The sequence below is a fragment of the Leptidea sinapis genome, chromosome 11, assembly GCF_905404315.1.
Source record: "Leptidea sinapis chromosome 11, ilLepSina1.1, whole genome shotgun sequence".
Taxonomy (NCBI): Eukaryota; Metazoa; Arthropoda; class Insecta; order Lepidoptera; family Pieridae; genus Leptidea; species Leptidea sinapis.
The window spans coordinates 4,973,105-4,989,764 of record NC_066275.1 but is presented as its reverse complement, the minus strand read 5'-3'; the positions used below and the strand labels follow the sequence as shown (position 1 = coordinate 4,989,764).

The 16,660-nt window shown below is 32.1% G+C and overlaps 2 long non-coding RNA genes across 2 annotated transcripts; both read left to right on the top strand.

Moving 5' to 3' along the window:
• Positions 1–4,712: 4,712 nt before the first annotated feature.
• LOC126966789 (uncharacterized) lies at positions 4,713–8,319 on the top strand. The gene is made up of 2 exons (XR_007729810.1): positions 4,713–4,890; positions 6,801–8,319. It is a non-coding gene; the product is annotated as an uncharacterized LOC126966789 (long non-coding RNA).
• A 4,999-nt stretch (positions 8,320–13,318) lies between these two features.
• Positions 13,319–14,572, top strand: LOC126966795 (uncharacterized). Its single transcript, XR_007729815.1, has 2 exons — positions 13,319–13,443; positions 13,564–14,572. It is a non-coding gene; the product is annotated as an uncharacterized LOC126966795 (long non-coding RNA).
• Positions 14,573–16,660: the final 2,088 nt, after the last annotated feature.

Genomic DNA, 16,660 nt, shown 5'->3' with positions numbered 1-16,660 from the left:
TAATGTATCTGCTATTCTCCCCTATCCCTATTTTTCTCAATATACATCTCTCCAATTTTGTTTGACATTACATCTTTGGTTATCTCGTTTATGAAATTCTAGTACGTGCTTTAAATTAATTGAATCTGTACTGCTGGAAGGCCTGTGCAAGTTCTGGAATATATTTGTGTTTGCTTGATGCAATTTATTTTATATTTATATTGTATATAATTTTATTATAATTAAGTTAAATGTGATATGATATGCCAAAAAATTAACCAGTAAGCAAAACCCATCGCTAATTCGTTGTAAAAAATATTTTACTTTATTGTTTTAGTGTCTAATTAATGTTAAAAAGTTAATTTTAATCTCAAGTAGTCTGAATTTATGTTCAATTCGAAAAATAAATAAGAACAGAAATGTGTTAAATGTGTAGATTAAGTTTTGACTGTAATTAAAAGTAGTTTTTCGTAGATTAAAATCATTATTACTAATTAATATCATTATATTTATTTTTTATTCACTATACATCACCATAAACACTAGAAATGAAGCGAGTAAAGAAGACATCAGACCTGATGTCTATAGATTCTAGAACGTTGGATTTTAGCAGATCTTGCCTAGTACGTAATGATGCTGCTCAAACATCTACCATCAGCAAAGTCAAAAGTAAAGTAAAGTATGATAAGTTTAGAATGATTTGACAAGTAATCTGAAAACAAGGACAATTGATTAGCACGAATGCCCAGATTTTCCATTTTTTTAAAACCGGGACTGGTCTATAGTTTTTTATATAATCGCGATCTCCAACCTAAAATAAGGTGAATGATACAGGTTTTTAGCCGGTCAGGGAATATTTAAGAGGTTAAGCATCGGTTGATTAAAATTGTTATCGCGTGTTATGACAGTTTGTGAATCTTTGCAATGTTTTAAGTGGATTTGGACGAAGATTTAGAGCCAGGCAAACAATCTGACCTTAAGCTAAGGATACCTCTTCAAGAGATACTTCTTAAAGAACAAATGAAATTTACGCTGAAAGAGAGCAATTATTCTTACAATGGTATGGTGTCAGGTCTGTTTTGCAAGTGATTCACCATCTCTTGAAAAGTATTTATTAGCTTTATGAAAAGAAATTTGAGGACTGTCAGATATTCTGGCTTTCAATATTCGTAATTTGCTTGATGGATTTCCAAAACGTGTTAGTATTTTTATAAGCTTTCAAAAAAGATCTCTTTCAAAAGAACATTTTACTCTCTTGATTATATTGTTTCAATAGTTAATCTTAATTATTGTTTTAATTTTTTAGGCGTTGAACCACAGTTTTCGATAACAACATCAGAGACAGGTGTTCGATTATTAATGGTGGGGAGCTATGAATATACTGTTCACACGACAAAAAATATTCACGCTATGCATCCAATGGTTAAAACCAGATGGCGCTGCAGGAAGTACATGAAAGGCTGTAAAGCTTGTTTGCACACACTAAATGATACTCTATACTACTATAGCACTGACACAGATAAACATAATCATTAAGTACATGTCTTTCCGTATAAACATTTTTTATATAAATATAAACTTTGCTATTTTGCCACATGATTTTCATTTCGATTAAGGTACTTATGCTGCTAAAAGTTCAAACTACTTCACTGGAGACAAAACTACTTCACTTTGAAATAGTAAAGGTTTATCAATGTTATGCTGAGCATTGTTAATCTCGATTTTGCCCTGTGCTTCCCCGTGGCGTAACAAGAATAGGGGAATCCCAGGACCAAGTGTGTCGTAAGAGGCGACTAAGGGCGGTACCAGGAAGCTCATTCCTCAGTTTAGTTGTACTTGGAAGAAAGTTCCTTGAAAATCGGACTGTAGAAGAATGCCACACGTCCAGATGGTGTGGATGATATCCTAATCTATATTTAATCCTATCTATATTTGCGGCGTGTCCTGCGAAGGTGGAATTCGGCGCCAGGAATCAGGTCACTAGGCTCTTCAGAACATTCCCCGTCATTGATCACGGGTAGAGAAATGAAACGACGTTTATACGCAACGTGATCTAGTCGTTCACAGAGCACTGGGTCCCCAACAATTTAAGCAGATCCGCGATGCATGCGGTCACATGGTTCGAGCTAATACTGGGGTGCGCTTTGTAGAGCGCTAGAATGTGAGCCGGCTTGAAGTATTGCCATGCTCTATTAAATTTTTAGGATGCGCGCACACCAACACCCTGACGTTTGTAAGTAGGATACAAGTAGTCTACTTTGTAGAGTCAACTAGACTATTTGTATTTCAGCTACCATTAATTACCCTTTTGGAATTCATCTACTACTATTGAACTCCAACCAATGCACGATAATTAAATAAATTTTAATATGTATAAGTTGTAAAAACAAATAAAATATATTTGTAATTGTATAAAAATTTAATTGTAAAAATTTATTACAATATTATTTTTTCTACAAATACTTGCAGTAATTACTTCGTATAATTTAAACACGTGATTTAGAAACCTTGTCTTTATTTTAAATTATATATTACAATATTTATAGATTTTAGTTTTTAAATTGTTAAAATTACTAGCTTATAAACGTAGTAAAAATTATGAATGCTGTGGGAGCTTTTAAGTGAATTAACTCTTATCCATATTATTATTATATTTTAAGTTAAAGCTTGTAAAGAGTGTATTTTGTTAGTTGCTCTAATAAATAAATAAAAATAAGATATTATAGGGTTTTTCTACTGTAACACCAAAGGACTATAACTTGTTGCGGGAATACATTACTACCCTTTTTTTTCCTTATTATTTATTGAGTGCTGTCCAATGTAAAATATTATTGTGTAAGACATGTTCGTGTAATCATTGTATGTGTGTAAATTAATATGTTAGGCTAAATTTAAACATGGTTAATTAATCAAATAATTGCCTTTGAGTCAGTCAGAAACTTGAATTCAGACGATTTTGAAAATTTTAATCTTCAAGTATCTAACTTCTTTTATCTTTTTTTAGTTGGATTACACTATACGTTAAACACAACAAAAAGAGGCGTTCGAATATTGAATGTGAATGGCTATGAATATACTGTTCACTGGACAAAAACTATTAGCGGTGAGAATTCCATTGTCAAAACAAGATGGCGCTGCAGGAAGAGAATGAAAGGGTGTAACGCTTTTCTGCACACTTTCAATAATACTTTATATCATACTGACACAGCTCGACATAATCACGTAACCAATGATTGTACTCAATACAGAATTTTTATGTAATAAATATGAAATTTGCTAAATTGTGACTAAGCATCGACCATGCTATTAACTTCCAGCTCCATCATTGGACTAAATATTAACGTCTGTATTTATCAATGTTATATTTTTTATTATTAATTAGTATTCCGAAGAGGAGGACAAATGATCATACGGCTCATCTGATATTAATTAAGTCAGACTTGAGTAATAATATAAGCGTTGCCGATCGTTTGAGGAAGGTATACCTGCTTTTTGAGGAGGTTATCGTCCTGAAAATACCGCGCAAAAAACGCATTCCACAGTTTCATAGTACGTGAAGAGAGTTTCTTGAAAACCGCACTGTGGAGGTATTTAACTAATCTATTTGGAAACGATAAAATAAAGTTTGTGTAATTTGACGCTCATAAAAACAAAAGAGGTCTTATGTTTGTCACACTATGGTATGCTTACATGACGGAGTATTTCGAATCAAAGTATATTACCTTATTGTTAATGATGTGTGGGTCAATATATACCTTTTGTAAAAGGCTCATACCACCTGCTGTTTTGGTACTATATGTCAGTGTACTTATTTTTTGGATTAATTTATTATATCCAGGATGAGTTGCCGCCCTCAACTCAATACGTGGACCAAATGTTGCGGACCAATGATCTATCTCCATGTGTATTTTGCTGTCTTAGCTGTTGAGGTTAAAAAAAGCCTTCTCTATATATATAAGTTGCTACTGAAATCATTGACAAATGGCCAATATAATTATCAATAAAATTTCAGCCCCCAAACTTATATACATTTAATGAAAAAAAAAAACACTTGACAATACTTATAAAAAAATATATATTTAAATCAGTTAACAACTGGCGGAGAAATCGGGAAAACACAAATTTGTGATGTTTTGATGTTGGTTGGTTGGTTGGCAGGCTACATATTATGATGATTATAGGTCTCATGTTAACGATCACCAGTTGGCAAGCATGGGAGCACACGTAGTGGCTGCATATCTATATAACACAGTAGGTCATAACATTTTAATACATTCTTTAATGTAAGTGAATTTAATATTTTACATTATGAGGGTTAAGGCGATGTCCACGTTACGGACTTTAACGTTTTTACAAATAACAATTTATTTATTTGACCCGAATGATCCTGTGAATGTATTTGGTGGTTTTTTTATCTTGCGTGTACTAGAATATTATCGTTAACTTTAATTTAAATTATTATGTTTAATTATGAACTAATTCGACAAATGTCTGTATAAAAAAACAGACGTTATTTGAAGAGATTTCGGAATAATTACGAAAAAAATTGTTACCAACCTTACAAATTCAGGTTTAGTAAAATATATGCAGTTATTTTTGTTTTATTCTTTAATTCATATTGAATAAACATGATTTGACGAATTAGAATGAGCATTGTAGAAATTTAAATTTTACAAGATGCTCTAAATATATTAAAATATTAATAATTGTGAGCATCAATTTATGCTTGTTTGTAATTTTTTTTAGAGGAAGAACCACAATTTACAATAACAACAACAGATGAAGGTGTCCGAGTATTAAAAGTTAATGGCTACGAATTTACTGTTGAATCGACAAAGATAATTCACGCTGATAATAGAATCGCTAAGACTAGATGGCGCTGCAGGAAGAAAATGAAAGGCTGTAAAGCATGTTTGTACACTTTTAATGATATTGTTTACACTACAACCACAGCTATACATAATCATTGACAATCATTCGAACAGAATTATTTTTAAATAAATAAAAAAATGCTTCAATATTTTTATACATATGAATATATTACTTTATAATAACATATTATCATATCTTTCATAACAGTATCCACTGGATCTAAAATCAATGAAATAATTATTTTTATTAATATTAACTGAAAATTAGACATTCGCAATAAAAACATCAACTCTGTCTACTTATTATACAGAGTGGAGCTATAATGGCGACAAATAAACACACGATTAGATTAGGTCTACTTACTTTACCTTAATCAAAGAAATTTTAAATTAAAAATTAAAGTAAATAATTTAAAATTTCAAACAAACAATTTAGGAAACAAAATATTAATAAAATTAATAAAGCTAGCGCGCGGCTACTAAATTACTTTAATAAGGTGTAATATATTTATTTTTGTATTTTTTTTATGTCTACGGTTAAGTAGCTCTACCCGAGTATTTATTTAAATCGCCAAACCATAACACTACCAGAGATATATTAAACTGATACATATAAAATTGACACATAAACTTCATTAATAAATTATCACTTTTTTACCATATTTTCAAAACCATCGTTCTTTATTTTTGCAAACAAATTCTAAGAAGGCAATGAAAACCTGCTTCAAATTTGAAATAGAAAACTAAGCCTTAGCTTTTGATGTAATTTAAAGTATACTAGAGTAGATTGAATTCAAAGTTTTGGGAAAATTTTCTTATATAAAAAATATATATATTTTAGCTACATTTGACTTTCATTTGAAAATACTGGTACTGAATGATAATTTTTATAATATTTTATTTTTACGTTTACTTAAATTGCCTAGCCTTGTTAGTATATGTCTAAGTTCTACATACATACATTCTTAGGACAATACGACAGAGTGATGGTGACCAGTATTTTTTTTTATTTTCTTCCAAAATGTGTATATCAAACACTTTATATAGGTTTTCTTAGTTTTCTTTTTAGTAATATTTTTACATTTACTATTTAATTAGACTACCGCTTCAAAATGGTTTTCCTTTTTAACCTTACTAATAAAGAAGCAGGTTAAAGTACATTAATCACTACTGTATACTGTTTTGCTGAACAACGATTAGAATTTTCTGTATAGATCTCTGATGAATCTGATATGGTTAGAGAACTTGTCATTGATATTATAAGAAAAAAATTCAATAAGAACTTTTACACAAAAATATCATTAAATGTTGAAATTACTGTTCCCTTTTTATTTTATCGATTTATTTATCTGAGCAGTATTGATTTTTTTCACACAAACTTGGTAAGACCCTTTTTTTATCGATAAACGAGCGTACGGGTCACATGATCGTATGAAAACACCACTACCCATATTTTTTTGTAACACTATAGTCATCATAGCAACATTATGGTGCTTCTACCCAAATGATAGACACAAAATATAGACATTTCATATGCATATATTATATTATGTAAATAATATGTTTTTTAACTCTCACTTTTGGTTTTAATTGTAATTGTATTCTGTTGGTTTGAATATCCTTATCATCTGAATCATGTTGAAGTTTGGTTTGTAAATGGGTCATGTGATTGGTTAATGTATAGGCTATATATATTATGATGACTATATTATATTCTGCTTATATTCGCAATCGTACATCTTCGGGAAATCTTACAAATATCGAGATTAAATGTACGGTGAATAACTCCTCTAGAGGAGTTACTGCATATCTCACAGTAAAAGACTACACTTGACATTTGATGTGAAGAACTGTCTCACCTTACTTAGTACGAAAGTGACTTCCAAGTGACCCGGTGCTCAATTACGCCGATACAAGCTGCGGAACAATAATGGTATCACTCACTTTCAGATGAACCGAGAATGTTGACCAGAAGCAACGGCCGTCATATGATGATCCTCGGAGGTGATTCCTTCACCGTGCATCTCACGAAGGACATCGGGGGGGTCACAAAGAGACGCTGGTATTGCACTAAGCGTACCAAAGGCTGCAAAGCTTACTTTTACACCATCGACGATGAGATAATAATGAAGCAAATAGTACATAATAACCATTAGATATAACATTTATTTTCTTTTATCATAACTTGCTTATAAACTGTATCTCAAGCTAACGTCGCAGTTATGAATCTTTGTGTTTCAATCATTGACGTTCAATACACAACCAGACTCACATTCACAACCAATATTTGTCTGAGGCGAAACTCTCTCTACGCGTCTATTAGGCAGAGTTGTCCTTCAGTTGTGTTTCGTCCGCGCCCTTTGAATACAACGCCACTCAATGACAAAGTGGTCAGTGAAAAACTGTCCAAATAATAGTATATCCCAGTGTTTCTCAACCTTTTTAAGCCATGCCCCACCTAATGATTTCTAAAATTTTTATGCCCCCCATACATAATTATTATTATTAACCTTTAAAAATTGTTTTGTTTCCATAAGAAATATAAATGATAAGTTTTAGAAGGAAATCACTAGAAAATTGTTATCTAAACATCGTAAGTAAAAATTTAAAACATATCATAATGAAAAACTGAAAATAAAATAATTTTAATATAGATTTTTCTATATTCATTTAGTACGAACCTTGCGCTTGGTGCTTGCATCACAGAAATTTTAAATTAGGTTCAAAATTACTTAGCTTTAATCTCAAGACTCCGTATTGTGTTATATCAAGTCGATTTTCTTATCAGTAAATCATCTACAGCACTAAATCCACATTCAGCTAAATATGAAGATGAAAACGGTAGTAAAAGTTTTCTTGAACATTCTTGGAATTTGCCTTTTTTGTTAAATTACTCACTGACATCTAGCATTGTATTTAAATAACCCAAAGCGAAAGGATTAAAGTCGTGTCGAGTCCATTTTTAATTTGGGGCGTAGGCCCCACTTTGGGAAACACTGGTATATACCAAACATAAAAAGTATGGATTGTCGTATTTCAGGTAAGTGCCCCTTTTAAATTAACAAACTTTTGTAATAAACTTAAACGCCGTTCGGACATTTTTTATCGATCTTTTAATAGGCGATGGGTAGTCTAGTTGTTTATTGTACGTCAATGGTATCAACATGTTAATATATGTTTGTCAATGTCAATGGTATCAACATGTAGCTATAGATTGTGTTTTGTAACCTTGAGCATCAGGACACGTGACCTGATCGAAAATTCGTTGACATTCGTTGATATGGTAAAATTTTTTTTTACTGAGAGATAAACTTTTTAATGTAAAATTGTAATTGTTCTGAAGTGTTATATTTTTTATAGAATATAAATTGTCTTTTTTGTGTACGATACCGCTATAATTGAATTTTGAATTTAACCACATAAATGCTAGTACTTTTATTCTGATAAATAAAGCAATTCAAGTTTATAATTAGTGACATTTTAAAATTTCTCCATCATGATTATTTGTGTGTCAAAAAATTGAGCTCAGCAGAAGTTTTTTTTAAACTTAATGTATTGTTTTCATATAATAAATATACAAACTTCATATGCAGTTTGTGCTTACAATCAGCCACTTCAATTTAATTTATATCCATGTCTAGACATTTGTGACAGATTTATATAATAGACAGTTGTATATAATATAGTAAACAAATTTTCAGATAGAGCCACAATCACCGATATCACCGATATCTACAGGACAGACACGCTAATCATAAAAGGACATTTGTTTAACGTCGACCGCCAAATGGACATAGGTGGAGTTACTAAGACCCGTTGGTACTGCACGAAGCGTCGCGAAGGATGCAAAGCCTGTGTTTATAGTATTGATAACAAACTGGTCATAAATCGCGCTATTGTTCACAATCATTGTGATGAGGATGAGGAGTCTGATTATGAAGGTCTTTAATATTAGGAAATAATTAAAAATAAACTGCCAGTCTTTGGTCACCAGTTTTAGTTACTTTGACAGTACGGCTTTAGCCATGTTCGGTCGGCAAGCGAACTTTTGGTATATCTAACACATAGATGGGCGGCGGCTATAGGCAAGCAAGGGGGACGGCCTGGCAGTATGCCTGGATATAGCGAAGGCCTTTGATCGAGTATGCCACAAAGCGCTTCTCACAAAACTTCCATCATTTGGGCTTCCTTTCCTTTGAACCTCCAGTTAGTGGACGCAGCATACTAGTCGTTGTCGCCGGTTATAGCTCAAACCAGAAATCAGTGAATGCTGGGGTTCCCCAAGGCTGTGTGCTATTCACTGTTTCGTTATATTATATTTGTTTATGTATATCAATGGTATGTTGGACACCTCGAGCATACGTTGCAAAGCGCGTCTGCAGTAGTGGAGATGCCCTATACACGGGTCATACAAGTCTCTCTCGGGCAGCCGTCGACGAATGCCAGAAAAAACTTGTTTCTCCTATCAGGTCTTCTCTCGAGAAGGTCGCGGAATGGAAAAAATACACCTTGTGTAATTTAACCCCCACAACACTCAAGTTTGCACGTTAACCACTTAAAACACATCACTTCACAGTATCGAAATACTAGGTCTCGAAATCTCGAGCTATTGGCGATTACGCAGTCATCTATTAGCAAAGCTGACTCCGAAGAAGTCCGAAGGACGTCATAAATATACAAATATATTATAATATAGATATAACTAGCCGTTCCCGCCCGCTTTTTATTAAGTAGCCATAAACCATCTAGGATAATTTTCGTATCGAGTGGTGGTAGTTTGATGTCAATACGATCAGTGGTTTAGGCGTGATTGAGCATCAAACAAAGACCATTTTTACTATATATAGAGATAGATCACGGCAAAACTACTAATTTAAAGGGTACTTACTTATTTTTAGAGGTATACCTTATACTTCTAAACCTCTAAATAAGGCTGTTAAAATTTTTATATTTGTTAATTTTGAAGAATTGTTAAGAAGCACTTCTTCAAAATTGTATATACTTCAGTACTGTTTAAAATTATTTTGATATATAAAAAAATATTTAAAAATACTGACTTATGTTTTTTAATAATACCTTAAAGTCTTACCTCCGTAAAGTAACATTAATTTGCAATACGTTGAACAAAATGAAGGTAAGTTATAGAGAGATATATATAACTTATTATTAAATATTCTTTAATATAGTTTACTCATTATCACAGCTTTAGGAGGACACATTATTCTTTATATCATTAAGTAATCCTGATTTGAGTTAAGAATTGTGAACGAAGTCAGAACTGTGAATGAATGGGCGCGTTACTTTTTCATTCAATGTCCGTGATTGATCTCATCGTAGATTGAAACTCTAACTAACAATATCCACATTCCAAATTCAAATCAGTTTTAATTCCTATTGATTAAAAGCTATTTAAGTCCCTGTTTTTAGAGAACCAACTAGCAATAGATGTGATAAAAAATTATTTAGGACGCCTGTATACATTGTTTAATAACTACACACTTATATTCTTATGTTTTATGTTTTTTTCTTAGTTGAGTACCTATTTTACCGAAGGTTCTGATGTATTGCACAGTAAAAGGGTAAATAGGCTGTATGATGGAACCTCCTTCGATCAATATGTTTGTTCCATGTAATCCTTATTTTCACATCGCTCGTGGTGCCTTTTTGCAAATGCACATCATTTTCATATTAGAAAAGTCTAAGATTGACTGACTGATATTTATATAAAATAGTTTGTTCCATCACCTATTACTGCTTTTTTTTTTCGTTTGCTCGTAAGTTATATGTAAAAGACGTTATATACGAATGTGTCCAAATTGGTATTTACAAATTGCGACTAAGGCGAATGGTTCATTAGTTTGTATATGCCAACAAACTGCACTAGTATTATAAATTTATAAAACAAAACACACAACACTCTCTCCTTACTTAGATATAATTAAATAGCATTAAGTCTCTTAGTCTACAACATCAAACACGGGCTCTTTATTTAACGATAGGGTAAAGGTTTTCTCATTGCAATTAAAAAAAGCTTACAAAATTAAAATACTTAGTTGCATTTTTGTTCAATTAGAATATTATTAACGTAAATATTTAGTACCTTTTTTTCATGGTTGTTCATTATTTTGTGTCCTCACAGTCTATTGAAAAACATCGTATAGAACGCGTATGATCATCACATTCTCGGAATCCTTATTGCGCTCACCTGGTCCGCTTGCTTATACAATCTTGAGGGTAATGACCTATATAACAATTAGTTTCATAATGAAACTATAAATTCAACAATTAACTAATGTACTTCACTGGCCGGAATTAAAAGCGTTAAGGTAAAATGTATTTTTTATGATATGGGGTATTACAGCATGGCCGCTAAAAACCTTTAAAAAAATATATTAGGTAATACTTGATATAAAAATTTACGTATTTCAGATGAACCACAGATAATTACCAGATATAATGGTTGTCGAGTACTGATTGTTGAAGGACACTGCTTCACAGTTCATCGCAAAATAGACATGGGAGGTATTACAAAAGTGAGGTGGTTTTGCTCAAAACGCACTAAAGGATGCAAGGCTTATGCATATACCATTAACGAAGAGTTGTTAATGATGCCCACAGTTCACAATCATTAACTATTTACAATTGCAGCATTAATAAGAACCTTATACACCAATCAATATTTTTGTAGTAATTTTGAATTCCGAAACCATTGAAACTTAGTATTTTCCCTTTTTAGTATTACTTTCATTTCGATAAACAACCGATATTTCTGATCTTAGTCTAAATTATTTTCTCTTATTTTATAATAAAACCCAGATTGACTGGTCACTAACACATTTTTATGTATGGTGGCAATGCTCTCGCTCTTCTGTCATTATACTACACCTAATTAATTTCCTATCAAAACGCTCAAATTATTAAGCAAATACTGACAAAGTATTTTACTATTTCGGTATCTTCAGCGAACCGAAAAGTATTTTCATAGTAGTTTTTAGTACAAAATAGTCATGGAAACTATTGTAAATGTATTATAAAAAGATATATTTATTTTGTGATATGTACTCGGCAAATCTACTTGTACAGCATTACATATATATATATATATGTAATATTGCCACTATTATTGTCTGAATAATATAACTATGTATACTATACGAAGAAGTGTAATAAATTAAAAAGTAATTTCTTTTGTGATGTTTAATTTCCTTTTTTATTGTAAACCTCTAATTTAAGGGGAACAGCTAGCTAGCATATAACATTTAATAATATTTAATTTTAAATAATTGAAACACTTCTTTAAAACTTGTGATATTTTAGTACTGTTTTAAGGCCCTTTTGGTTTATAAAAATGTATTTAATTAATTTTAAAATACCCTAAAGTCTTACCTCCTCAAAGTAGCATTAATTTGCATTATTTTTTTTAAGTATTGTATTCGGTAGTAGATCAATATGCTGAACAACATGAAGGTAAGTGACCGAGGCTGGACTAACTTCTCTTATAACAAATGTTAGAGATATATTATTAACTTACTATTAAATATTCTTTAATATAGTAAACTGATTATCACTGCTTTAGTAAGACACACAATTTTTTGTATCACTAAGTAATCTTGATTTGAGTAACAATTGTGAACGAAGTCAGAACTGTGAATGAATGGGCGCGTTACTTGCTCATTCAATGTCCGTGATAGATCACATCGGAGATTGAAATTCTAACTAACAATATGCACATTCAAATCACTTTTAATTCCTTATGAATAAAAGCCACATTTTTATATTTATAAATATAATCATCATTGTCAACGTGAATATTTGTTACCACTTTGAAGCGGTACTTTTATAAGGACTTTCGGACCGCTCACCGCGCCGTCTGTCTACCCGAGCTTGGCGTCAGATTTTAGCATTACACGCGTGCGTCAAATTTAGAAGCGTTGCGCGATATATAAATAGGTATACACAGTATAAATAGTTTAGTTAAAAATACCTATTTTTGTTAAAATACCTAGTTTTGTACCGTGTTGCCCTCCCTGTTCTCTCCTAGAAGAAACGCGTGTTTGTTCAGTGATCATGACATTCTCGGTATCCTTATCGCGCTCGTCTATGGCTGCCATGCATACAACATGAACGGCAATAACCTATATAACACACGAGTTTCATCATGTACTATTAATTCAAAAATTTACGCGTTAACATAATATGTATTTCTTTTTTATGCAATGTACTTAAAACCTTTAAAAAATAATCTATACTAATATTATAAAGCTGCAGTGTTTGTTTGTTTGTTTGTTTGAACGCGCTAATCTCTGGTACTACTGGTCCGATTTGAATGATTTTTTTTTTAAATTTAGGGATCCGTAATAAAATTGCTATTTTGTAACACAAGGTGTAAAATCGACAACATATTTTTGCGTGCGCTGCAAAAACTATTGACAATAGAACAAAATTTGCCGGGTCAGCTAATATATTAGTTAAACGCCACGAGGAAATTTGATATACTTTCCGTCAAAAACTTCTCGCCGCCGCCGCAGTTCCGCCGTGACAACGATTCATGCAAATCGAACGAAATAGCTTCCAAATAAATAAAAAATATATCGTAAGTACCCATAATAATAATAACTGTGTTTAATTCCGCGATGATAAAAGTTACAAACATATATTATATTATTTGATACTTAATATACAAATTAACAATAAAATTTAATATTTATTTCAGATGAACCACAGATAATAACCAAAGATAATGGATGCCAAGTACTGATTGTTGAAGGACATTGCTTCACAGTTCATCGCAAAAGGAACTTAGGAGGTGTTACAAAAGTGCGATGGTTTTGCTCAAAACGTAATAAAGGATGCAAGGCTTTTGTATATACCATTGACGAAGAATTAATAATGAAACCTATAGTTCACAATCATTAGATATTTCTAAATTACAGCATTAATAAGAATACACCAATCAATATTTTTATAATAATTTTGAATCCCAAAACCATTGAAACGTATTTTCTCTTTTTAGTATTGCTATCATTGAACTAAATATCCGCAGTTTTAGTATTTCCACGTAGAAATAATGTATTCTGATCTTAGTCTTATTTATTTTCTCTTATTAAATAAAAACATTTGAGATTGACCTATTGGTCAGATTTTTGTATGTGGTCTGTTTTTAAGTTATTCAACTAATGCTATGCTTTAGACCAGTTAAGCCTTTTTTTCTGTCAGCATACAACGCCTAATGAATTTTAATCAACCCTCTCAAATAATACCGGTGTAATAATAATATGATAATTACCTTTTCCTCTTAGAAGCAAATTCCGACAGAGTATTTTACTATTACGGAATCTTCAACGAACCTATTTCCTATTACTATTGCTACTTGGACTATTTCCTAGTACTTTTTCGGTACAAAATAGTCATGGAATCTTTGTTGTATGAGTTATCAAAAGGTATTTATATCTAGTGTATTGTACTCCACAAATCTATTTATACAGAATATTGAATAAAATTCAACCATTTATGGTACAACTGCCAATAATTTAATTAGTCCGAACAAGGCTGTCCGGAAAAGTAGTAACTGCTAATCGGTGATTTATTTGTACTGCAAAGTTGTACGAAAATCCTTTCCTATCATCATCGTCTAATAATTTTTTCTTTACTTTAATAATTTGATTTGATTGACTGTACCCCAATTTTTTTTATATCTATAAATAAATTTCATACACATCAAATTGTCTTCATGTACTTAGCTTTCTACTATTAATTTTTTTTTATAAATAAAAATATTTTCCTCTCGACATCCGTATTTACTTTTCTTCGTAACAGTTTCATCTCTAAAGCAGTGTTTCACTTTCAGAAGAGCCAACGATTATAACTAGAAGAAATGGTCGTCAGCTGCTGATTCTGGAAGGTAGACCATTCACAGTGCACCACAAGAGGGAGATAGCTGGAATGACGAAGGTGCGGTGGTTCTGTTCCAAACGAACCAAGGGTTGCAGGGCATGCGTGTACACAATTGATCAGCAGTTGGTTCTGACTCGCCCAGTTGTACATAATCATAAGGACTGCAGTTAGCAATCTTTTACATGCAATAAAAACACAATAAGCACCCTTGTTTTATTATCACCATTGTAATGTATGAAATCTAAATACGAAGGTTCTTATCATATACTATTATATATATTCTTGGTACAAGGCTATGGTTGCATGCAACGAACAAAGTAAGGTCCAGAACACACGGTGTAACGCAAATGCAACGAAACTGCAACTACTAGTTACTTTTGAGTTGCATTTAAGTTTCTGCCATAGATTCCGTTGAGAGACCACACATGACGCGACCAGTTTGAAACCAGTTTGAAACGCGTTGGAAACCGGCCGCGGCGTGCATGAAACTCGCGTTGCGATTCATTCATTTTTTGTCTTGGCGTCTTTTTTACAAAATGGCTGACGACGAACAAAACAACATTAAACTTGTGTTAGAAGTGCAAAAAAATCCTTGCTTGTATATATCACACTATAAAGCTACTCTCGCAAGACTGAGACTGATAAAGCATTCTATCAGTTTCTTGTAATTCTTTGACAGCCACAAACATACGACAGTTGATATTCTTCTCAATGTAGGGATGTATCCACATAGTTCTTCTTTTGTGCCTTCTTCTTTGTCGAAGATACAAATACATAACCACAATTTCTTCGTCACTTGAAGAACTCATTATGCACACGTATTTCTCAACGAAAACCGAAATGATTGTGGTTGCAGCGTGTGTGGAAATGGTTGGAAGTGGTTACAAAACAATAATTTCAAAAGGGTTTTGTTGCATTTGCGTTTGACCGTGTGTTCTGGGCCTAACAATGATGGGGCTAAGAATTACCTACGCAAACAACTTCTCTGTAGTATAATAAAACATTTGATTAACGGTTATGAACATAAGTCTTTTTAGAAAACGAGAACTAGTTTAAAAGTAGTACAATTATTTCAGATGAAGCAAGGATTATAACAAAGAGTAACGGAACTCAAGTTATGATTGTTCAAGGATATTCCTTTACTATTCATCGGAGAATTGACTTGGGCGGTGTCACCAAAGTACGTTGGTATTGCTCGAAGCACAACAGTGGATGTAAAGCCTTCCTGTATACCATTGAAGAGGAGTTAATAATGAAACGACCTGTCATTCATAATCATTAGCAAGTGGGTTTTCAAACCATCATTGTATTTTAGTCGAATTATATCGAATGGGTTTCGCTTTTAATAAATAGTAAAATTTATTATTCGATGCAAATTTGTCGTTTTATACTATTTTCTTCTATCTTCTGCCTCACACACTATCCGCATTAAGTTCGCATTGGACTCCCAAACGATCAAGGCGATTAAGGCTTTACAAAAAATATCTTCAGTTGGATAATCATTTTTAAGTTGTGTCTTATTTTATCGAAGTACAATAGAGATTCGTTCATTTCACTTGAGGAAGTTGGTATTAATGTACATGTTCTGTGTGTACAATCATCAGTCTAGGTTACCTGTTCTACTACATCACTAAGATCTTAGAATCTTTTGAATGGACGTATTTTTATTACCTTATCTTTAATTTATTATTTTGAATCTTAATATTAACGCAGACTTGGGACTTGGAGAGATGGGAGATGGGGGACTAAATAGGATTAGATGAATAACTAAATACTTAGTATTTTGGCGACCAAGAAAATACTTGTACTCTTCATTTGAAATGCAATGAAATTTATTTATTCACTTATGAGAATCAAATTTGATGCCAACGGTTCAAGAGACTACCACACGGTCTTATTCTGAGAAGAACCGGCAA